Here is a 23329-nt window from a genome sequence, read left to right on the forward strand (position 1 = left end):
AGAGGAAAAAAGAGAAAAAGAGAGGAAGCATATGCTCATGCATGAGCATAAGCATAGCCAAATGCATACGCTTATGAAAAGAGAGAGAAAAGAGGATGAAAGAGAGGAAATAAGAGAGGGGAAAAGAAGAGAAGGAAGAGGAAAATAAGAAAATAAGAAAAGAGAAGGAAAAGAGCATAAGCATAAGAGAAGGAAAAAGAAGAGGGGAAAATAAGAAAAGAGTTGAAAAGAGAGAAATCATGCATCTACTTTAGCCTCGGGGGGGTCACTCATCATATGTAACCCTATCACGTGAGTTCAACAGAAGGATATTTTTTATTTCTAAAATTTATAAAAATAAATATACATAAGGGACTATTTAAAATAGTTTTGGAAAAAATTTACAGATTTGTGTAGAAAAGGAATACATTTTTATGAATGAAAAAATTACAGATAAGGGATTTTAATAAATAGTCCTTGAACGCACATGATATAGAGGGTTTATACATAGTGACCCCCTGATACTTTAACATACGAGCATAAGCATATGCAAATGCATGTGCTTATGAAAAGAGAAGAAAGAGGATGAAAGAGGGGAAAAGAGAGGGAAAAAGAGAGGGGAAAAGAAGAAAAGAGAGGAAAAAAGAGAAAACGAGAGAAAGCATATGCTTATGCTTATGCTTATGCATGAGCATATGAGCATATGAGCATAAGCATAAGCATAGGCAAATGCATATGCTTATGAAAATAAGAGAAAAGAGGATGAAAGAGAGGAAATAAGAGAGGGGAAAAGAAGAGAAGGAAGAGAAATAAAGAGGAGAAAAGAGAACGAAAAAAGAGGGGAAAATAAGAAAAGAGAGGAAAAAAGAGAAAAAGAGAGAAAGCATATGCTTATGTTTATGCATGAGCATATGGTCATGCATAAGCACTATCATATGAGCATAAGCATAGGCAAATGCATATGCTTATGAAAAGAAGAGAAAATAGGATGAAAGAGAGGAAATAAGAGAGGGGAAAAGAAAAAAAGAGAGGAAAAAAGAGAAAAAGAGAGAAAGCATATGCTTATGCTTATGCATGCGCATATGAGCATATGCTCATGCATAAGAATAGGCAAATGCATACGCTTATGAAAAGAGAGATAAGAGGAAGAGGATGAAAGAGAGGAAGAGAGAAGAAAAAAAGAGAGGGGAAAAGAAAAAAAGAAAGGAGAAAAGAGAGAACAGAGGATGAAAGAGTGGAAGGAAAAGAGCGGAGAAAAGAGAAGGAAAAGAGAGAAAAAAGAGAGGGAGAAAGCATAAGCATATAAGCATATAAGCATAAGCATACGCAAAAGAGAGGAAAAGAAAGGGGAGGAAGAAGAGGAAATAAGAGAGGGAGGGAAAGAGGGGGGAAAGAGGGAGGAAAAGAGGGGAAGAAGAGGGAATAAGAGAAGAGAGGGGCAGAGAGGGTTCCTATGCCCATACTGCAGCTAGCACTTAAGGCGCTAGCTGTAAGCCAATGCAAATAATGGAAATAAAAAAAGGAGAAAAGAGGAAGCACTTTCTTACCTGGAAAAGTCCCGCTCGATGTTTCATGGACTAGCCCTACAAAAGAGAGGAAACATACCATTTTTCAGGTAACTAGTTAGAGAAAGGAGGAGTTTGGAGAAGCAACTTTGCAAAGAGATTGGATTGAGGGGACAAGAATAAGCCTACAAACAAGGATAAATCATGAAAGGAAGGGAAAGAGGAAGAAGAGAAATACCAAAAAGAGAAGAGATGAGTCTTCTTTCTTTCACCAAATCTCGTTTTTTTTCGTAAACCTCTGAAAATCAAGCATGAAAATCAGCACATAGGCTTAGCAATGCAAGGAGAAACATACTTCAACACTCACAAAATGAAATCTCACAAAAAATGAACCTACATTGCTTAAAGAGACATGCCTTCTTGAAAAATTCCTTTCACACGAGCAGAGAGGGAGAAGGGTGGAGAGGGAGCACAAGTGTTGGGAGAGGGGCTGGGTAGGGGTGAGGAGTGTGGGGAAGAGAGAGGAGGAAAGAGAGGCCACCGAATATAAGGTGGAAGGAGAGATTTTTGCTTTTCCTGCAATAGAGTTGTGAAAGACGGCGTCACACAAGGTTTCAAATTTTAGCCCCAGGCATCATTATATAGTGGCACTCGTCAGTCTCTATATAGCGACGCTTAATCTGCTAAAAGCGTCGCTATATTATGACGGAACATGGCAAAGCATTGCTATATAGTGATGGTTCAGGGCACTTATTATAAGGAGAAAGGAAAGGAGCTCATGGGTGGCTATTTTTTGGATCTTAATAGATTTCCTTGTAACTCATGTTGTGATTTTGGAGGTGTTCAGATGGAAGGGACTACACATGCGTACACTACACATCAGTAAGTCAATGCTATTTTAGTTCGTGATTAATATTACATGCGTACACTACACATCAGTAAGTCAATGCTATTTTAGTTCGTGATTAATATTACAGAGAGAAGCTACAAGAACTCCAAGTTCTAATCATAGCATCATGAAGCATGCCTCACTAAAACCTTTAGTGAAAATATCTGCAAGCATCTGGGAAGTGGGACAATGTTTAATCATTATCTTCCCTTTCTTCACTTCATGTCTAACATAATGATAATGAACATCAATATGCTTGGATTTGTTATGCTGAACAGATTAATGGCACTTTGATTATCACATCTAAGAGGAGTACTGGATGAGGGACGATGTCCAATATGTGTAAGAAATTAGCATAGCCAAACCAATTATCAAGCTGCTAGAGAGGCTGCTACATACTCAGATTCTATGGTAGAAACATCAACACAACGTTGCTTCTTACTTGCCCAAGAGACCAAGGAACCATTGATAAAGAAGCAATTACTGCTTGTAGACTGCATAGAGAAGTGAGAGCTCGCCAAGTCTGCATCTGTATATCCCAAAAGATCAAGAGACATCATAGAAGATGTTTCTGCATGACGTCGATAAACTAATTCAAAGTCAGAAGTGCCTTTCAAATACTTTAGAACACGTTTTGCTGCAGACCAATGTTGCATTGAGGGAGCAACCAAATATTGACCTAGAAAATTGGCAGTAAAAAGAATATCTGGTCGAGTGTTCAACCCGACAAACTATAGGCAACCAACAAGATTGGCATAGGGTTGATGTGAAACCACAACATCATGAGTTTATTGAGTACTTTTAATAGAGATCACAAGACAAGGAGAGGTCGTAGAGTGAGCATTCATCTAGCCAAACTTTTGAACTCCATCTTGAATGAATTTTGTTTGTCGAAGTAGCTGAATTCCCTTGATAATATCGCTGAACTTGATACCAGGAAGTATGAATCCTTCTGGCTGCTCCATATGAATCTCCTCTTTAAGATCTCCATTAAGAAAAGCAATTTTCACATCCATTTGATGAATCTCCAAATCAAATTAAGTAGCAAAATCCAAGAGTGCCCGAATGCTTGTACTATGAACAATGGGTGAAAATATATCATGATAATCAACTCGTGCAATTTGTGAGTATCCTTTCGCAACCAGACGAGCTTTGTACTTGTCAAAAGAACCATAAGCTTTGGTTTTGGTTTTATTGTCACGCACTGTTCTTTCACAATCACGATCAAAATTGTAGCAAGATAATAATCACGAATGAACAAGAAGAGAGATTCCAGTATGAATCAAACTGATGAGTCTTTACAATAATTTTAGAGAAGAATCACTCCATGAAGGAGCTCGATACCACCCGTCCACCCCCGAGCTATCTGACTCTCACTCTCACTCTCACTCTCACTCGCATGAAGATGTTCAAATCAGATGATCAAAAGATCAAATTTCAATCACACTCTCACTCTCACTCTCACTCTCAAAATATCTTGATCTTATCTTTTTCTTTGCGCTGCCTCGATTCGCGTGTGCTTATATTGTCACTTTCACAATGCCTTGGAATGCGTGCCTTCTCTTCGCTCGAGCAACCTCAAGATGCGTGCCTTCTCTTCTCTTTCGCTCAGCTTCGATATGCATGCATTGGATTGTGTGTTCTCCTTCTCACAATCTCCTCTTCTTTTATAGCCTTTCACGACCCAAAAAAAGACGGCCAAAAGCCCCCAAATTCGGCCAAAAATAGCTTTTCTCGAAAAGTGTGCGTGTGCTTTTCACCTTCTTTTAGCATGTGCTTTTGATAGCAAACGCATACGGAATCTCGACGTCTCTCTTTTTTTTTAAAGGCATGAAAAGGGCCCTGTTTGGAGCATCACCACGCCTACCTCGTAGATCCAATGGACAAGCTCAATAGCTCATCTCGAAGATCGGGCCCTCTTCTTTCCCTTTGCATTTGACCTTTCATGGCTAACTCTTCCATCTCGACCTCCGTCTAATACCTGCAATTCTTGACACAGAAATCTAAATGCACTTTTAGCTCAAAACCACTTTGTTAGCAACTTCTGACCTCCATACAGGCATGCAAACGAGTGAACCACAAATTTTTCAATAGAACAAAGTTTTTCTACTCAATAAGATCTAAAACTCTCTCACACAGAGTTTCTTCAAATTATTTCTCTAACCAACTCAAAATCAAGCCGCAAAATCCAATCGACACCATAATAGACAAAAACCAAAATTTTTCGACCAACTTTCCCAAAACCTTCAAAACATCGAAACCATCCTTTTTGAACACTATCTGTGATATATATTCCAAAATATTTCATATACAAAATTGGAGCATCACATCCGTTCCCTCTTCAGGAACTCTGTCCTCAAAGTTTAAATGAAGGAAACTCAGTAAGGCATCTAAGTCTACCCATGAAGCATCTTCTACAGGATAAGCATCCCACTTAACCAAAACTTCTTCTATTGTTCTATTACTAAGCTGCTTCGTGTTCCTATCCAATATATATTCAAGTTCAACTTTCAAAGTCCCATCCTCCATGATCCTAGACTTGTCCTGCAAAATATGAGTTGGGTTGGCAACATAAGATTTCAATAAACAGACATGGAAAACAAGATGCACTTTTATGTTCTCAGGCAGTTCAAGTTGATATGCAAGCGTTCCCACCCTCTTTAAGATTTTAAAAGGTCCTACAAAACAAGGTGAGAGTCTTCTATCCTTCCCAAGGATTAGATTACTGCATTTAGGTATTACTTTCAGAATTACCATCTCCCCAATCTGAAATTCACAGAAAGACCGCTTCTTATCATAGTAATGCTTTTGCCTGTCTTATGCTCTTTGAATGCTCTTCCAAATCAATTTCACTTCCTCATCCATCCTCTCAAGCATTTGTCTAGACACTTTGACTCTATTTTGAGGATTTGCAAAATTCACAAGAGTGTGGCAATTCCGACCATACATGGCTTCAAATGGAGTCATTTGAATGGAGCTATGCCATGAACCATTATAAGCAAACTCGGCTAAGGATAGGAATTTAGTCCAATTTTTTTGCTTCTCATTAACATACATTCGAAGCATATCCTCAAGTACATGATTAACCCTTTCAGTTTCTCCATCTGTTTGTGGGTGAAAAGCTGTATTCATCTTAAGCTCCATCCCAATTGCTTTGAATGTGGCCTTCCAAAAATTAGAAGTAAATTTGGAATCCCTATCTGACACAATACTTTTAGGCATCCCATGCAATCGGAAAATTTCTTTCTCAAACAACTTAGCTACCTCAAGAGCACCATCAGTCTTTTTCATAGGAAAGAAATGTGCCATTTTGGTAAGACGATCAATGACGATAAAAATGGTATCATATCCCCCTCGAGCTGTAGGTAGTTTAGTAATAAAATCCATGGATATTGATTCCCACTTCTTGAAAGGTATATCCAAAGGTTGCATCTTACTAGGCATCTTATGTTGTTCCACCTTCACTTGTTGACATTGTAAGCATTCTTGGACATAACGACGAACATCACGCTTTACTGCAAGCCCATAAAATGATTTTCGAACCTTGTTGTATGTTTTGTTATATCCAAGATGTCCCAAAAATTGAGCATCGTGATAATCATAAAAGATTTTCCATCTCAAAGGTGAATCACATTGTACACAAAGTCTATCATGGCAATATAAATTACCATTCACCAAATGAAACTTTCCTTCAATCTTTTCACAAGGTGTTTGAGCAATCTTTTGAAGAATAGGTGCATAAAAAACATCATGTTCAAGTTCATTTCTAATGTTTTCTGCAAGATCAGGACGAATAAGGGTGATGGCATTCATGAAAGGTCTTCTACTTGAAGCATCAGCCACCGTATTCTCCTTTCCCTCAATGTACTTAATCTCAAAGTCATACTCGGAAAGAAGATTCATCCATCCTCTTTGCCTATTATTCAATAATGGTTGAGTGAAGAGGTACTTCAAACTTTCATGATCCGTTCGAAGTTCAAACTTTACACTAAGTAGAAAGTGTCTCCAATGTTTCAATGCATGAACAACGGCAGCCAATTCGAGATCATGCATGGGATAGTTCTCTTCATGCTTCCTTAATTTTCGAGACTCATATTCCACTACACGACCATCTTGAGAAAGTACACATCTAAGTTGGGTACCACTAGCATCACATGTCACTACAAAAGGTTTACCCATCTTGGGTATCTTGAGAATACAATTTTCAGCCACTTTGTCTTTTATAGTATCAAAAGCACTTCTCCGTCCATATAAACTGCTTGTCAAGTTTTGTCAAATCAGTAAGTGGAGAGGCTATTTTTGAGAAATCTTTGATATGTTTTCTCTCATATTGTGCTAAGCCAATAAAGCCTCTTACCTCCCTTACATTTTTTGGTCTAGGCCACCCGAAAATAAGCCTTGCTTTGTTAGGATCAATATGAATACCATCTTTTGAAATCACATGACCCAAATACACAAGCTTTTCCTTAGCGAAGAAACATCTGCTCTTTTTCCCATAAAGTTTATGCTCTCGTAACTTTTCAAGTGTTTTCCTTAGATGTTGTTCATGTTGTTCCCCATTCTTGGAATATACAAAAATGTCGTCCAAGAAAACCAGAATGAAGTCATCTAAATACTCACGGAATACATCATTCATCAGACACATGAAGGTAGCGGGTGCATTGGTCAAGCCAAAAGCAAGCACAGTAAATTCATAATGGCCATAGCGAGTTCTAAAAGCAGTTTTAGGAATGTCCTCCTCCTTAATACGAATCTGATGGTAACTAGATCACAAATCAATTTTAGAGAACACTGTGGCACCATTCAATTGAGTCAACAATTCATCAATGTGAGGTAGAGGGTACTTATTCTTTATAGTATGCCGATTCAATCCTCTATAGTCAATGCAAAGCTTATAAGCTCCATCCTTTTTCTTTTGAAATAAGACTGGAGCACCCCAAGGAGAAACGCTAGGCTTTATAAGCCCTTTCTTTAACAAGTCATCCAGTTGAAGTTTTAACTCCTTTAGTTCATCCACATTAAATCTATAGGGAGCCCGACAATAAGGACTTGCGCCTCGTTCTAACTCTATAGCATGGTCAAGATGTCTAGGGGGTGGCATCCCAGGTAAATCATCAGCAAACACATTGGAAAATTCTTCAAGGAGTTTTGTAACATAGTGTGGTACTGTCTCATCTTCACTTCCCTCCTTTAACTTATCAGTCCGGTTGAAGTTTTAACTCCTTTAGTTCATCCACATTAAATCTATAGGGAGCCCGACAATAAGGACTTGCGCCTCGTTCTAACTCTATAGCATGGTCAAGATGTCTAGGGGGTGGCATCCCAGGTAAATCATCAGCAAAGACGAGGAATGTGTCACAGCCCTATCTTACTCCTCACAGCAATTTCATGGCTGATATGAAAGAAGCTTTACTATCTCTTTCTTCTCCTTGAATAATTTTATCTTTGCCATCTTCATTCAGAAAATTAATAGTCCTTTCTCCACAATCAATAACTGCTATATTTACATTTCATCAATCCATTCCAATAATAGCGTCACACTTCCCCATCTCAATAACATAAAAACCTCCCTTACTCTTCCTCTGTGCTAAACTGAAGGAAAGATTTTCTAGAAGCCCTTGAGTATAATGTCATTTTCCATTAGCAAGTTGGACTGGTTTTTTTACTTGATTCCTAATTTCTATGTTTAGAGTCTTGAGGAATTTCGGGGATATAAAACAATGAGTGCTACCGTAGTCAATAAGAAAACTTATGTTTGATTCCCAATTTTCCCCATCACTTTAATCACAGATGCATGCATATGAGTTGTGGAAGATGCCATACATTTCATAGGTTCCAAGCACTTACCTTTGTCCCCCACTTCATCGATGGTTGGATTCATCTGATTCGTCTTTGCTCCCATCATTGGTTCTTTCATAAAATTAAATTTTGCTTTATTCGGGCACTCAAATGTTCGGTGACCTTGCTCACCACATGGGGAACATAATTCCAATCTTCTTGCCCATTCAATAAACTTTGGATCACTTTTCTAAGGTGCATTTTCTTGGGTTTTCCGATTTGAAACTCCTTTATTTCTTTGATTTTGATTTTGATTCTGATTCTGATTCTGATCTCGGTTAGTAAAGTTTGGCCTTCCCACTTGGTTGTACCTAGGTTGGCTACTCCTCTCTTGAAATCTAGGCATATTCGAATAATTAGATTTTTGTTGAGGCATACTTGAACCTTGTGACCCTTGAAAACGATGACCTGTTGGAATGAACTTTGATTTTGCTATCTTTCTTAGGTTATATTTTTCCATCTTTTCAAAGTTTTTGGCCTTAGCGACAGCATCCAAGAAATCACTTGATCCTGTTCCTTTCATCATATATAAAAGATCTTCCTTAAGCCCTTCCACAAATTTGTGAGTAAGAGCTTCACCTATGACCTCAGGTGCATACTTATGTAATTGCAGGAACTTCTCTTTATACTCATCCACAGAAAGATTATGTTTTCCCTCTTGTACTTGCTTGAAATTATAGAATTCCATCTTCTTTTCCATATAATAATGTGGAGAACAATACCTCTTTTCAGCAGCAGTTTTCAATTCAGCCCATGTGATGGGTTGGTCTTGACGTTGTTGGATTTGCACATGCGACTTCCACCATAGTTTTGCAACTCCACGTAACTGTAGTGCCACGACCTTAGCCTTTCCCGCTTCATCAAACTCTCGTAGAGCAAAGAAATCTTCAAGTTCTTCGAGCCACGCTTCCGAATCTTCCCCAGTCTTCTTCTCACCATGAAATTCAGAGAGTTTCGCTTTCTTAAAAACTTGCAAAAGAGCAGATTCGGTAACATCTTCCTCACCTCTTTGTCTCCTTCGGCTCGGTACCCCGGCACCAAGCTCGACATAGACCTCTTCATCTTCTAAATTTCTACCAGCAGCACCACCACTAGCTCCATCATCCGCTACGCCTTCTCCTTTGCACAATCTATTTAATTCCATGGTTAGCCTTCGAATCAATGAATCTTGTTCTTCTAGTTTCTTCATAATTGCCTCGTTGTCTGCCATCGAAACCGGGCTCTGATACCACTTGTCACGCACCATTCTTTCACAATCACGATCAAAATTGTAGCAAGATAATAATCACGAATGAACAAGAAGAGAGATTCCAGTATGAATCAAACCGATGAGTCTTTACAATAATTTTGGAGAAGAATCACTCCATGAAGGAGCTCGGTACCACCCGTCCACCCCCGAGCTATCTCACTCTCACTCTGACTCGCATGAAGATGTTCAAATCATATGATCAAAAGATCAAATCTCAATCACACTCTCACTCTCAAAATATCTTGATCTTATCTTCTTCTTTGCGCTGCCTCGATTCGTGTGCGCTATTGTCACTTTCGTGGCACCTCAATATGCGTGCCTTCTCTTCGCTCGAGCAACCTCAAGATGTGTGCCTTCTCTTCTGTTTCGCTTAGCCTCGATATGCGTGCGTTGGATTGTGTGTTCTCCTTCTCACGATCTCCTCTTCTTTTATAGCCTTTCATGACCCAAAAAAAGACTGCCAGAAGCCCCTAAATTCGACCTAAAACAGCTTTTCTTGAAAAGTGTGCATGTGCTTTTCACCTTCTTTTAGCGTGTGCTTTTGATAGCAAACGCATACGGAATCTCGACGTCTCTCCTTTTTTTTTTTTGAAGGCATGAAAATGGCTCTGTTCGGAGCATCACCACACTTGCCTCGTAGATCCTATGGACAAGCTCAATAGCTCATCTCGAAGATCGGGCCCTCTTGTTTCCCTTTGCATTTGACCTTTCATGGCTAACTCGTCCACCTCTGTCTAATACCTGCAATTCTTGACACGGAAATCTAGATGCACTTTTAGCTCAAAACCACTTTGTTAGCAACTTCTGACCTCCATATAGGCATGCAAACGAGTGAACCACAAATTTTTCACTAGAACAAAGTTTTTCTACTCAACAAGATCTAAACTCTCTCATACAGAGTTTCTTCAAATTATTTCTCTAACCAGCTCAAAATCAAGCCACAAAATCTAGCCGACATCATAATGGACAAAAACCAAAATTTTTCGACCAACACCAAACTTTCCCAAAACCTTCAAAACATCAAAACCATCCTTTTTGAACACTATCTGTGATATATATTCCAAAATATTTCATATACAAAATTGGAGCGTCACATTTATAAACCCACTTACATTTGATAGGAGTATGACCAGGAGGTACTTCAGTAACAATCCATGTACCTTTAGAGATTAAAGAATCATATTCAGCTTCCATGGCCTCTTTCCATTGACTCTTTTGCACAGAAGAGATATCTTTTGTATAAGTAGTAGGGTCCATTGCATGATCAATGATGTGAATGTCATCAACACAATTGTGAGGAGAACCATGTTCAAAATCAATAGGCAGATCAACATAAATATCAACACTATCATCAAAGGCCTATGTGTGTGCAGGATGGCAATCAAGATTGTCAACACATTGCTCTGAAAATGGAGTAGTAGTGATGCCTTCAGATGAAGAAGTAGTAATGACATCAGAAGTAGAATCATCATCAAATAGAAAAGGAAAGGCAGTAAGCAAGGACTCAGTATCCTCTGCATCCTCAGTAGACCATGTCCCTCCCATTAATTGCTCATTGAATATGGCATCACAACTAATTATCACCTTCTTAGAAGAGGGATCATAGAATATATAACCTTTAGAATCAGGAGAATACCCAATGAATATGACCTTCAAGCCAAGAAGATCTAGATTTTTCTGTGTCTCTTTTGGTACATGAATATAAGCAATGTAGCCAAATGTTCAAAAATGTGATACTGAAGGAGTCTACCCTATCCAAACTATGATTGGTATCTTACCAGAAGGTGCAGTTGTAGAAATATGATTTTGCACAAAGATGGCTATCAGAATTGCTTCTGCCCAAAAGGTCCAAGATAATTCAGAATGAAAAAGCATACATTGCATAGCATCAAGAGAAGTGCAGTTCTTATGTTATGCACCACCATTTTGTTGAGGAGAGTATGGAACAATATATTCATCATGAATACCACACTCAATGCAATAATCATAAAAAAGATTAGAAATATATTCTCCACCATTGTCTCTACGAAGGGTCTTGATAGAAAAACCAAGATGAAGTTCCGCGGCAGTTTTATATTGCTTGAATATTGATAACGCTTCTAACTTATGTCGCAAGAGATGCACTTGTATATCTTGAAAAATCATCAATGAAAATGATGAAATACCTATAGAAAGACTTAGATGGAGGAAAAGGTCCACATATATCAGTGTGAATGAGATCCAATAAAGCATATGAATGAGTTGAAGTAGATACATGAAAGGGTTTTTGATGATGCTTGCCAAGAGCACATATTCACAGAGGCCCATGTGAGGACGAGTTGGGAGATCCATACCATCCACAAGATCATGAAGATTGATAGAAAGTAGCTTGGCAAAATCCGAATGAACAAAATGATGATGCCATAGCTTGCAGTCCAAATCACTAGGGGCTATAACCACATTGGCAATATCATTTTTTTTTTTTGAAAGTAGAAAGCGGTTACCATGCCGAGGAGCAACTACTATGCTATGTCCATCTTTTTCAATATGACACTATGTGTGGTCAAAGCCAATAAAGAGACCAAGATCAACAAGTCATGCAACAGAAAGAAAATTTCTCTGAAGATATGAAACATGGAGAATGCCTCGCAAGACTCTTGTTGAAGAAAGAATGCCAAGATATAAATCACCAACACCCATGACTTGACAAGAAGTGTCATCAAGAAGATAAAGCAATTTCTTCTGAGGAAGAGCATGATAATTATGTGACCATTGAGAGGTCATATTATCAGTAGCACCAAAAGGAGGGCCCACAAGATTAGAAGGTGCCTAAAAGCTCCAAAGCACCAGATTTAGAAGGAAAAATACTAAAAGCTTGGCTTTTTGTAAAAGTAGCTTTTAGAAAGCAGGCCCTAGCTTTTTGCTAGGCCTAGTCTATAAAACAAAGGCCCCTGGCCTCCCAAATTCATTCAAGATTGTACTCAGACTTATGCTCTTTCATGAGCCAGTCGTACAAAGATTATTCTATTGCAATAAAGACCTTCGGGGGGATCCAGCCCTTATTTCTGGGCCCTAGTGTGGTATCTTGTATTCTTTCTCTCTCCCAAACCCCTCTTTCTATTGCTGCGATTCACTTCTACTCCTCCCAGGCGGAGTTGCAATTCATTCCAACATCATATCTTCGACTCTCTGACGCGTACAAGTGCTCGGAAAGAGTGCAGCTGCAGCGATCCAGGTTCCCAGCCCTTCTAGAAGATCATCTCCTTGCTGCGATTAGGGTTTCCAGCCCTACTTGGTGCCCAGAGATGCTGCAAATTGACTCCAAAGCACCCAGACCTGCTGCGAATTGATTCTAAGAAGCCTAGCACTACTGCGATTTGGTCTAAGGGTGCCCAGGATCCTCTACAAGCTATTCTAGGGAGTGGAGCCATTTTGCGATTTGTTCCAGAAGCTGTTTTGTGTGTTGCAAACTGCTCAAAAGTGTCATAATAGCTGTGAATTTATTACTAAAGTATTTTCAAGTATCTTAAGGTTTGGTTACATCCTCTCCTCCCTTGGGATCTTGGGTCGTATCCATCTACCCTTCTCCACTTCTAGATCATGTGAGCTGGTCCATATTTTGCACATTAAGTTCCTTTTGAATATTGAGATGTCCGCCCCAAGATATTTCTGCATTGCATAGCTGTCCATCAGGTTGATTTCCCGTTTGTAGAACTGCATTTTTGTACCTGGATTGTGCCATATTTTCTGTATCATTTTCAGCGTCACTAAGTCTCTGATTTCACATGATTCTTCAGGTATATCAGCCACCTTTATCCCCCATAGTCCCCATCTTTGTATCAGCCCCTAGTCTTAATGGCTTCCATTGCTTTATGTGGTATCCAGTGTGCATCCATCTTCTTAACCTTGTTAAGGTATCCCAAGTAATGGCATAGTGCTTCACCTTCCAATGGTATCATACATGTTTCAGCTAACAGGATGAGTTATGGTGTCTGCATTTTAACTCCCAACTTGCCTACAATAAAGCCTTTATGCACTGTTTCTATCCTTTTCCAATAAGCCCTGGAGAGCCCGGGCGCCCAGGCTGGACATCCATAGAGAACATTGTTTGCACAAGCATGGTGTATAAAAATTTCCTCATCTCCCAATTTCACAAATGTGCCTTTCTGCATTTATTTTGGAAGCTGTACAATGCTTTTAAACCTCCCAAAAGCCTACGTTCAGCATTCCACTTGTAATTATCTGTAAAATCCAGACCTAGATATTTGTACGAAGCAACTACTTCCAAAGTGTCCCCTCCGAATGTGAAATTTATCTGTTTATTTCGAGACCCGATCACCATTACTTCAGTTTTTGGTATGTTGACCTGCATTTTTTAATATTGGCAGAAATTGTATAAGGCATCCAATTGTGCCTGCATATCACTCTTATCTTTTGCAAAGAAGACCACCTTGTCCGCATAAATGAGCAACAACAGTGAGCAACAACAGTGCGTAGCTAGCCACCTGGGCTCCTCGTTGCTGTTTTTTGTCATCCAATCTTTCAACTCATCTATGAAGAGACCAAAGAGAGAGAGAGAGAGAGAGACCTTTGTAAGACTAGAATATGTCCAATCATACAAATTTAGAGAGAGAGAAAGAGAGAGAGTTTATTAAAGTCTTCGGAAGAAACCTGATACAAGAAAGCTAAAAGGGTGGAGCTATTAGTGAGCATCAACACCCATGCAAAAAACAAAAGATAAATGCTACATAATCATATCATAATAATAGTCATCTCCATCATCACTATCATCATAATCATCATCAAATAATCTATCATCTGAATACAAAGTGAAATATGCTCCAACGTTACAACTATGGTCCACTATATCCCCCCTCATCAATAGTAGGGGAGCGAGAGCATAAAACCAAAGATAGAATGCTGCGGGTTGCCCGAGGGCATAGTCCCGCGCTGTCTCTTGGTCACAGCTCTACGTCTAACAAGGGTGATCGTGACCCGTGTCAGTCGTGCTGCCACTCTGAACAAGGAGGGAATGCCCCCAAGCATAATCTGTGCATCAACCGCTGTCGTGTCACTAGTTCTAGATCCCGATCGCATCTAGGGCCTATAGAGTGGGAGCCTGTATGGTTCAGCTGGAAGAACTCCGTGATCATGCTCTAAGAAGAGTCTACCAAGGTATGCTCCTCTTGTGATCGAAGTAGGTGCTCACGATCGCTAACTACCTCATGAATGAATGCGGCCAAGCATGTCTGATCTAGAAAAGAGAGGAACCCGGATAACAATCCAGAGGTATCTCTGAATAGACAATGGAAGCATCCCCGGATCTCATAGTACATTAGGCATCTGAAAATCAAATACTCCTCAGACTCAACCTCCTGTAGACCACATAAGGTGCATATACGTCTCTCCCTAGGTAAACCCTCTGCTCAGCCACTCTCAATACGAAGTCTATGTGAAGAGACCCGAGCAGTTCTCTTGAGGCCTCCCGAGCAGCCACTCTCAATACTTGAGGTCTATGTGAAGAGACCCGAGCAGTTCTCTTGAGGCCTCTCTCTCTCTCTCTCTCTCTCTCTCTCTCTCTCTCTCTACTCAACCTCTCCTGCCTCTCACGCTAGCCCCTCCCACTAGCCCCTCTGCTCAGCCTCTCCGCCTCAGCCACCCCCTCACCCACTCCGCCTCCCCTCTGCTCAACCTCTCTGCCTCAGCCCCCCCTTACCCGCTCAGCCTTTCCACCTCTCTCTCTCTCTCTCTCTCTCTCTCTCTCTCTCTCTCTCTCTCTTTCACTTGCATTATATTGCGTAGCACTTAGATGATATTCGACGATGCCTCTTCTTTGGGGCACGTTGATTTTGTGCTATCTTGTATGCAGAGTTCTTGATGTCCCATGGGCCCATTTTGGCCTCTAGTGGACAATAATAAACTTTCTTTCTTTCTTTCTTTCTCTCTCCCCCCGTTCGTAACTCTCCTGCCCATACAGCCCCGTCCGTTCCTCTCCGTCCGTACTCCGTTCGTACAGCCCGTCGCTCGTCAACAGCCTGTTAGCAGCAAACACACTAACCCTAACCCCGTGTTGGGATAAACTCCCAACCCAACCCGGAGGTTAGGCTCATCAGCTAGGGGTTCAACAGAAAGCCAATTATGGACTGGCCTACACTCTCCTCCAAGTCCCCCTCAACTCCTTCAACCTCCATCAAGACTCAATACTCTACAGATGCAGCCATGACACTCTCTCCTTATGTACGGAATTACCAACAAGAAGGCTCAAAACGACCCATCCTTGGGCAACAAGATCAGATTTTTTATCTACAGGCGGCAGTGAGAGAGCTACAATTGGAACTGGCAGAAGTAAAGGCTCGACTTCACATTCTGGAAGGGCCTGATAAGCAAGCAATAATTGATGAAGCTGTAAAATTTTGTAAAGAATCCCCCCTACCCCTCAGCTATAGTCAAAGATCTTATTCACATTGAAGTACAAACTGCTAAGAAGGAAGTGATTGTGGAAGTGGACACCAAAGCAAGTCTCCACTTGCGGGGCACTAACAGACTCTCTAGTCGGAATGAAGTGAGCCATCTTGGTTAGACGATCAACCACCACAAGGATAGAATCATACCCTCCTTGTGTTGTAGGCAGCCCTACAATAAAGTCCATGGAAATGCTCTCCCACTTACTTAGTGGTACTTCCAAGGGCTGTAAAAGTCCGGGTGGCTTCACCCGCTCGGCCTTACTTACCTGACACGAGAAACACCGTGTCACATATTCATGAATATGCTTTTTCATCTTTGGCCAAAAGAAATCTCGCTTCACGAGATCATACGTCTTCTCGACCCCTGGATGTCCCGCACACGGGCTATCATGGCACTGTCAAATGACTCTCTGCCTGAGATCATTCTGACTAGGTACTACAACCTTGCCATTTCTTTCTAGCATACCATCCCTTATGGTATATCTTGCATAAGTTTGGCCTTTTCTGGATGCCAGGTCATCCTTTTCATTTTCCCCGGGTTTTAACACATGAGCTTTAGACCATAAGCTCTGGACAAACTCGTCCACCTTTTGAGTTTCTCTAATCTCAGTCATTAGAGCACTCTCTAATACCGTGAAACTCAGGTTGTGCATAATGCGAGACAACGCATCAGCAACCTTATTGTCTTTTCCTCTTCGGTACCGAATCGTTAAATTAAACTCCTGCATGAGCTCTGCCCACCTAGCTTGGCGGCCCCTCAAGTCAGGTTGTTTACTAAAATGTTTCAGAGTATCATGATCCACATCCACATAAAACTCTGAACCATACACAGATAATGCCTCCATGTTTTCAAAGCATGGATAACCGCATACAACTCCAATTCATGAGTTGGCCAATTCCTTTGAGAGGGAGAAAGCTTCTTGCTTTCAAAGGCTACTGGCCTTCCCTCTTGAAGGAGAACTGCTCCTACCGCAATGCCACTTGCATTGGTTTCTAGGAACAACGGTTTCTGGGGATTAACTATTTTTAACACCGGTCCTGTGACCACAGCTTGTTTTATGGTGTTAAAACTTTCTTGTTGATTCTGTCCAAATATAAAAGGTACTTTATCTGAGGTCAGATCAGTCAATGGCGATACTATTCTGGAATATCCTTTGATATGCCTTCTATAAAACTGGACAAATCCCAAGAATGATCGCAACGCGGTCAGACTCTGAGGGATTGGCCAAGTTAGTATCACAGCCACTTTCTTCGGATCCATTTCTACCCCCTGTGGAGTAATTATGAATCCTAAATATTTAAGTCTAACCATACTCTAACCATACACAGTATAGTTTTCTTTTTATTTACATAAAGACTGACTTTCGTCAAAGTACTGAACACTACTCTTAAGTGTTCACGATGCTCAATAATACTTTTACTGAATATCAGGATATCGTCAATAAAATGTACTACGAACTTTCCGATATACGGACGTAGCAAATCATTCATAAGCATGACGAATGTAGCCGGAGCATTGGTAAGTCCGAAGGGCATTACCAAAAACTCATAATGACCAAACCTGCTTCTAAAAGCGGTTTTATGCACATCCTCGGCTCTAATCCGGATCCTCGGCTCTAATCCGGATCTGATGGTGGCCACACTTAAGATCTATCTTGCTGAAAATCACGGCTCCATGTAATGCATCTAGCAAGTCATCAATCCGAGCCATCGGATACCTGTGCTTAACAGTGATATTATTCAATGCTCTATAATCTATACAGAGGCGAAACGTATCATCCTTTTTCTTCTTTAATATCACTGGCCAAGAAAAAGGTGAGAAACTTGGTTGAATCTGCCCCAACTTGAGGTATTCTTCCAGTTGTCTACGCACCTCCGCCTCTTCAGTAAAACTCATTCTATAGGGAGGTCTATTTACAGGTTCTGCCCCCGGTATCAGCTCAATCTTATGCTGAACATTCCGCTCTGGAGGTAACCCATAAGGTAGTTCATCCCTGAAACATTCAGAGAACTCCTCTGTTATAAGATTAGCCAGCTTGGCCATCTCACCACTTTGCGTAACATCAGTGCTAGCCGAAGAATCATCAACCGGCTCTACCGATGCTGTGCAAAAGAATAAAAACTCTACTTGAGCTTTTCGGATTTTCATCACGGAAACCAACGGTCCCTAAGGTATATCTTTTTCACCTCGCAAGACATAAAGCACATCACTCATCTTGAATTGATATACGTGCTTTTTTCAATCAATGGCTGGATTCTTCCTAGAATGCCACGCCATACCCAGGGCTATATCTGCATGAGCAAGCTTGGTCATTTTAAAATCAAGCTTCTCAGCATAGTCCTGAATACGAAGCTCCAACTGGGTAACCCTTTGGTCCTATACTTCAGTTGAACTTCCATCTGCCATCCTGACTGTATACGCGTAGTCAGATGGACTTATCTTTAATTTCAGCCTCTTCACGAGCTTGGAGTTAATCACATTGTGAGTTGACGCCGAGTCAAACAACACAATGACATCATGATTGGCCACTTGCCCTTTCATTTCAATTAACTCCGTATCATTAAAGGCTGTATACCCCGTTGCTGCGGGCTTAGATAGGATGTTATCAGGTGCACTCGTCACCAGCCTAGCAACAGACACACATAACAAACAAGGTACTAACCTCTGAGAAGATCCCGCTAGCTGAATCTGCATCTCTTCCGCTCTGGGACTTCCCTCCATCTCCACGTCGCACTCTGAGATCACCATCTCAGCCATCCGACGATCTTTATTACGTGGACAATCCTTCCACTGATGAGGCTGAAGGCAACCAAAACATAAGCCTTCTCTCCTCGCTTTCTCTCTTTGTTCTGGGTTTAAGGGAGATTTAGACCAAGCCCGGGCTGCCATTGGGGTTACTTTCCTTTTCACTCCAATGGTGGTACTTGATTTTGAAGTTTCAGGTGGTTTCGTCTGCTTGGCTTGACCACTGGGCTGAGAACCACTCCCTCTACTAGTCCATTTCTTCTTAAACCCAGATTTCTTCGGATACCCATACTGGGTTCCGACCTGTGCAAACCCACTTGGCTTGCTGCCCTTGGCATCTTCATAGTTCATGGCTATAGCTATTGCATCATCTAACGTGTTCGCGTACTTAGCCCGAACTTCCATTTTTATTCGATCATTCAATCCAAATATGAAATCTTTCACTTGGATTGATTGAGGCAGGGGTTCGTCAACCTTCATTACACTCTCTCGAAACTTATCAGTGTATTCTGCCACTGATAAAATTCTCTGACGAAGGTTCCTATATTGATTCCAAGCTCGGGATGCTTCGTCAGGAGGTAAGAAGTGTTTCCTGAACTCTCTTTTAAACCCCTCCCAAGTAGTGGATGCTATACCATCTTTTTGTTGTTTAATCCACCACCGATCCGAAGCCTCACTAAACATGTGGATGGCCTTACGGATCTTCTTGATGTCATTTCTGATTTCACAAATGGCAAACGCCTCGTCCCATTTGTGTAACCAGGTCTCAATGACATCGGAGCTACGGTCGTTCATCCGACCAGAATACTTTTCCGGTCCGTAATTGGCAATATTTGGCACTGTAGCCTTCCTAGGCTCGACCGTATGGACACTAGACTCCGGTTCCATTGGAGCCTTTCCCTTCTCCTCTCGAGAAGGTCTGGCAGACATACTATGTATCGCTCTCCTAAGTTCAGACTGCCCTACATTGGCCTGCAACTGCTGCGCTAATAACTGTTGCAAGGCATCCTCAAGCAATGCAATCCTGCCACATAAAGTATGAGCTACTAGGCGCGACACCTGCTGGGTCGGCCAGACTCCTGACTCACCAGGGTCCCTCCTGGAAGCTCCTTCTTCTGCTTCCATTCAGTTCAATGGGTGTTTTGTCTTTCTTTCTTTTTTTTTTTTTTTTTTAAACACCGCTAGAAAATTGTATTTACATACTGACGCAATTCAGTGTACTGACACTCTGACACAATTCCCTATACTAGGGAATACCTGCAATCCCACATGCACACTGACCAGGCATTTGACATAGGCATATATCTCAAACCGCGCTTTTCCCTATACTAGGGAAATTCCTGCAAACTGACTCTGACTGAAGCACACAGGCATATGCACAGGCATAATCTGTCCCTGCTACAACATCAAAGCCTCATGCAGACTGATCACTTACGAGATCCTGTCTATGAAAGTAAAGCATCACCTGACTAACTCAAGAAGGAAAAAAAAACACGAAACTGATGGAGGTCAAAGAGAGCTCCCTGGTTATCAACGATTTCGTCACAGCCTTTTTGATTCCATGCAGATCCCGCCAACAGTCTACAATTACAGCTTCCGCGCTTGCTGGCCAATTTCGGAATACGTGGACAGCTGTCCGTCGACTAGCGCTCCCCGCTATTCTGCATCGCCTCTGCGCTCCAAGTCACAGCTTACGTGCACAAATCCCGAATACACCTCTGCTATCCTGCGTCACCTTCGCCGAATCATCGAAGGCCTCTTCCTTTGTCTGTCGGACTATTCGTGTCAAATGGTCTCCCCGTTCACGAGCTGCTGCTGTCCGTCGTCACGGGCAATCAATGTTGAAGGGTCTCCCTAATTCCCGAGTTCCAGCTGTCGACTCGCCACCTATGCTCCAGGCCTTTCATCCGCTCCAGATCACGTGTAGCACCAGCTTCGTTACGGTCTGTCCGTCACATGGAGTGATCCCTTCCTTTCCACGCCTATCGCCCGCTCCACGCACTCCACTCATCTACCCTGCTCGCTTCAATTTTGGTCGAAAGCCCGCATGGAATCTCCATTGATCTAGGTCAGTCACGAACTATCAACGTCGAAGGGCCTTACAGGATGATCATCAACAATTTCGTCGATCCCTTCCTTTCCTGCGCTCTGCGACAAGCTTACGTAGGCCAGCGCCGATCGATGCGTAGGCCAGTTGTCCGTCGTCACGTCGCAGCATCAACACAATCTGCCCGTCGCATGGACTCTCCCTCGATTTGGCGCTCAGGTCCTTCCACAATCCCGCTCGTCTCTCTCGTTTGCTCGTCCGCCCCTTCCTAATTTCTAGCCTCGGGCTCTGATACCAAATGTAAAGACTATCTACAACTATCTATTCCTACTGCAGATCACGGGAGCAACACCATGAATATCCTCCCATCCAAATCCTGCTGAAGCTAACGAGCAGACTGAGAAATTTCGATCACAAAAACATACGTGAAAATCCTTCTCTTCTCTCACTAGCCTCAACGAGTCCCATCTCCCTAGATAGATCTAGATGCCACATGTCATCCATATAGGGCCTTCCCAATGCAACATTTCACCCCTCTCTTGGGATGCATTAAATCCTTTGCCCCTAGGCACAATCTTCGCATTAGGCCCTTAGCCTTAGATGTACCTAGTCTGGTGCTATCAACCCTCACCTAGGACCTTCACAATAATACCCTCCCGATCATTTACATGAAGCGCAAACAATTATATTACAAAGATAGATCCTTTAAGGGAAATGTCGACTGATTCTTCCGAGGTCATGCTACCTCGGCTAGAGCGTAACACTTAGGGACATATAAACAGTGATGTGCCTAGGGGCAACAAAAGACTATAGGACTTAATGTGAATTCCTAAGGACATAAAAAGACAAGACAAATAGCAAGAGAACTACTTTGGGAAATAGAACATCTAGGGAAAATTGGGGCAACGTGATCTCTATCAATAGTGAACTAACATTTATGTTTTGGGAAGTAAAAATCCCTATCGTGGAGGTATGATCAATGTTGCACAAGTTGGGAGGTGAAATTTCTCAAATGCTCGTGAGTCTTCTACAAATTTTGTATAGGGTTAAGGTAGAGCTTGATTGACAATTTCAATTCACTATCTATGATGACTTGCATCTTTCACTTTGCATGTGTATTATTCACTTTTCTATATATTACTTATTACACATAGGTATTGACTCAAGAGTCCTATGTGATTGTGAGCTCCATATTGTGCCAAGGCTTGCACATGCTAGCCATACGATAACAGGATCCTCGTGTCAACTTCACACGTGCATGTATCACCCATGGGATATGAAGTATCTTTCTATGGTGAATCGGTACCACCATTTCATGGCAACGACAGTGATAGTACATCATCGCGCTAGTGCAAATAAGTTAAGAGTGATGCAAGTGGTGGATCTAAGCATGCAATCATAGAGCTATAGCTCTTGGGCTTTCCATGTCCAATTTTACCAGATCAGCTCCCCATGATCATGTGATCCGCATGCGTATCGATTGCCCCACTTACATGGGAACATTCATGTCCTTGTTTAACCAACACTGTCAGCGCCTTGAGGATGAGCCTTTGTACATTATGGGGATATAAAAATAAATAAGGAAGATCTGACACACAATGGACTCTAGGCTCACCCACTTTGATGTAATCCACGTGCACACACATACATTATGTGTACAATATTGGGTTGATCCAAGTATTCTAGCTTCAATTGTTTGCCTTTGATTAGGACCAAATCATAGGCTAAAACTTTTTTTTTTTTTTCCAAGAAAAAGACTTCTATTAAGTAAGAGAAAAAACCCGCGAGAGCAAGCTCAAAGCGGAATACATCATGAAATCATGAGGATAAATAAAAAGCCCCCTCAGAGTGAGGTGGAAAACAACCAAGGCTGAGGCTGAAAGTGCCACCTCAACCCTGTAGTAGTTTCAGAGAAGAAAGGAGAATCCTTCCATTCCCTGAAGAAAGAAGCCCTCCTAGCTGAGGCTGCACGGGAGTCCCCCTGCATACCCGTCCATACGGCCATCAAAGTATGTACGATGTCTGTCCAGATACTAGCCAATGTGTGCGAGGGATGAACCTGAGTACCCTCCAAAGCCTCTGTGCATCTGGCTCTCCAGATATGCCAGGATGCTATGCTCGCTAGAATCTCCCAAGAAGTATCCACAGAGGCATGTACAGCTGTAAAAGGAAGGTGTGGTGCCTACATATGGACCTCACCTTTCTTCATTCCATAAGCAAGCAAGCATTCTCATTTCGTGTTCAGCTTCATGCTTTCCTTTCACTTCTTCAACACTTTTTTGATCAGAACTATTTCAGAAATACTTGTTTAATCCGATGACGTCGAACCGAAATGGCCCGAGAGGAGTCAACTCCCTCATAGAAAACCTGAGGTCCTATAAGAGAAAGCCAAGCCACCGAGCCCCATGTCATAAAAAATGGTGAATGGGCAAAGTGACTGAAAATCCTGGCTACCCCCATCCAAATCATCCTCGCCTGTCTGCAATCCCATAAGCAATGCTGAATAGACTCCGAAGCAGAAAGGCATCGAGGGCATGTAGGATCGGCTCCGAACCTGGACCTCCAAAGGTTCACTGCAATCCCTCCATGGATAGAAAGCCAAAAGAAGATAGTGATCTTTCTATTCCTGTGAA

This window comes from Dipteris shenzhenensis, chromosome 21 (assembly GCF_047967505.1).
Source record: "Dipteris shenzhenensis isolate YYH24624 ecotype China chromosome 21, Dip_SZ_1.0, whole genome shotgun sequence".
In the NCBI taxonomy this organism is placed as follows: Eukaryota; Viridiplantae; Streptophyta; class Polypodiopsida; order Gleicheniales; family Dipteridaceae; genus Dipteris; species Dipteris shenzhenensis.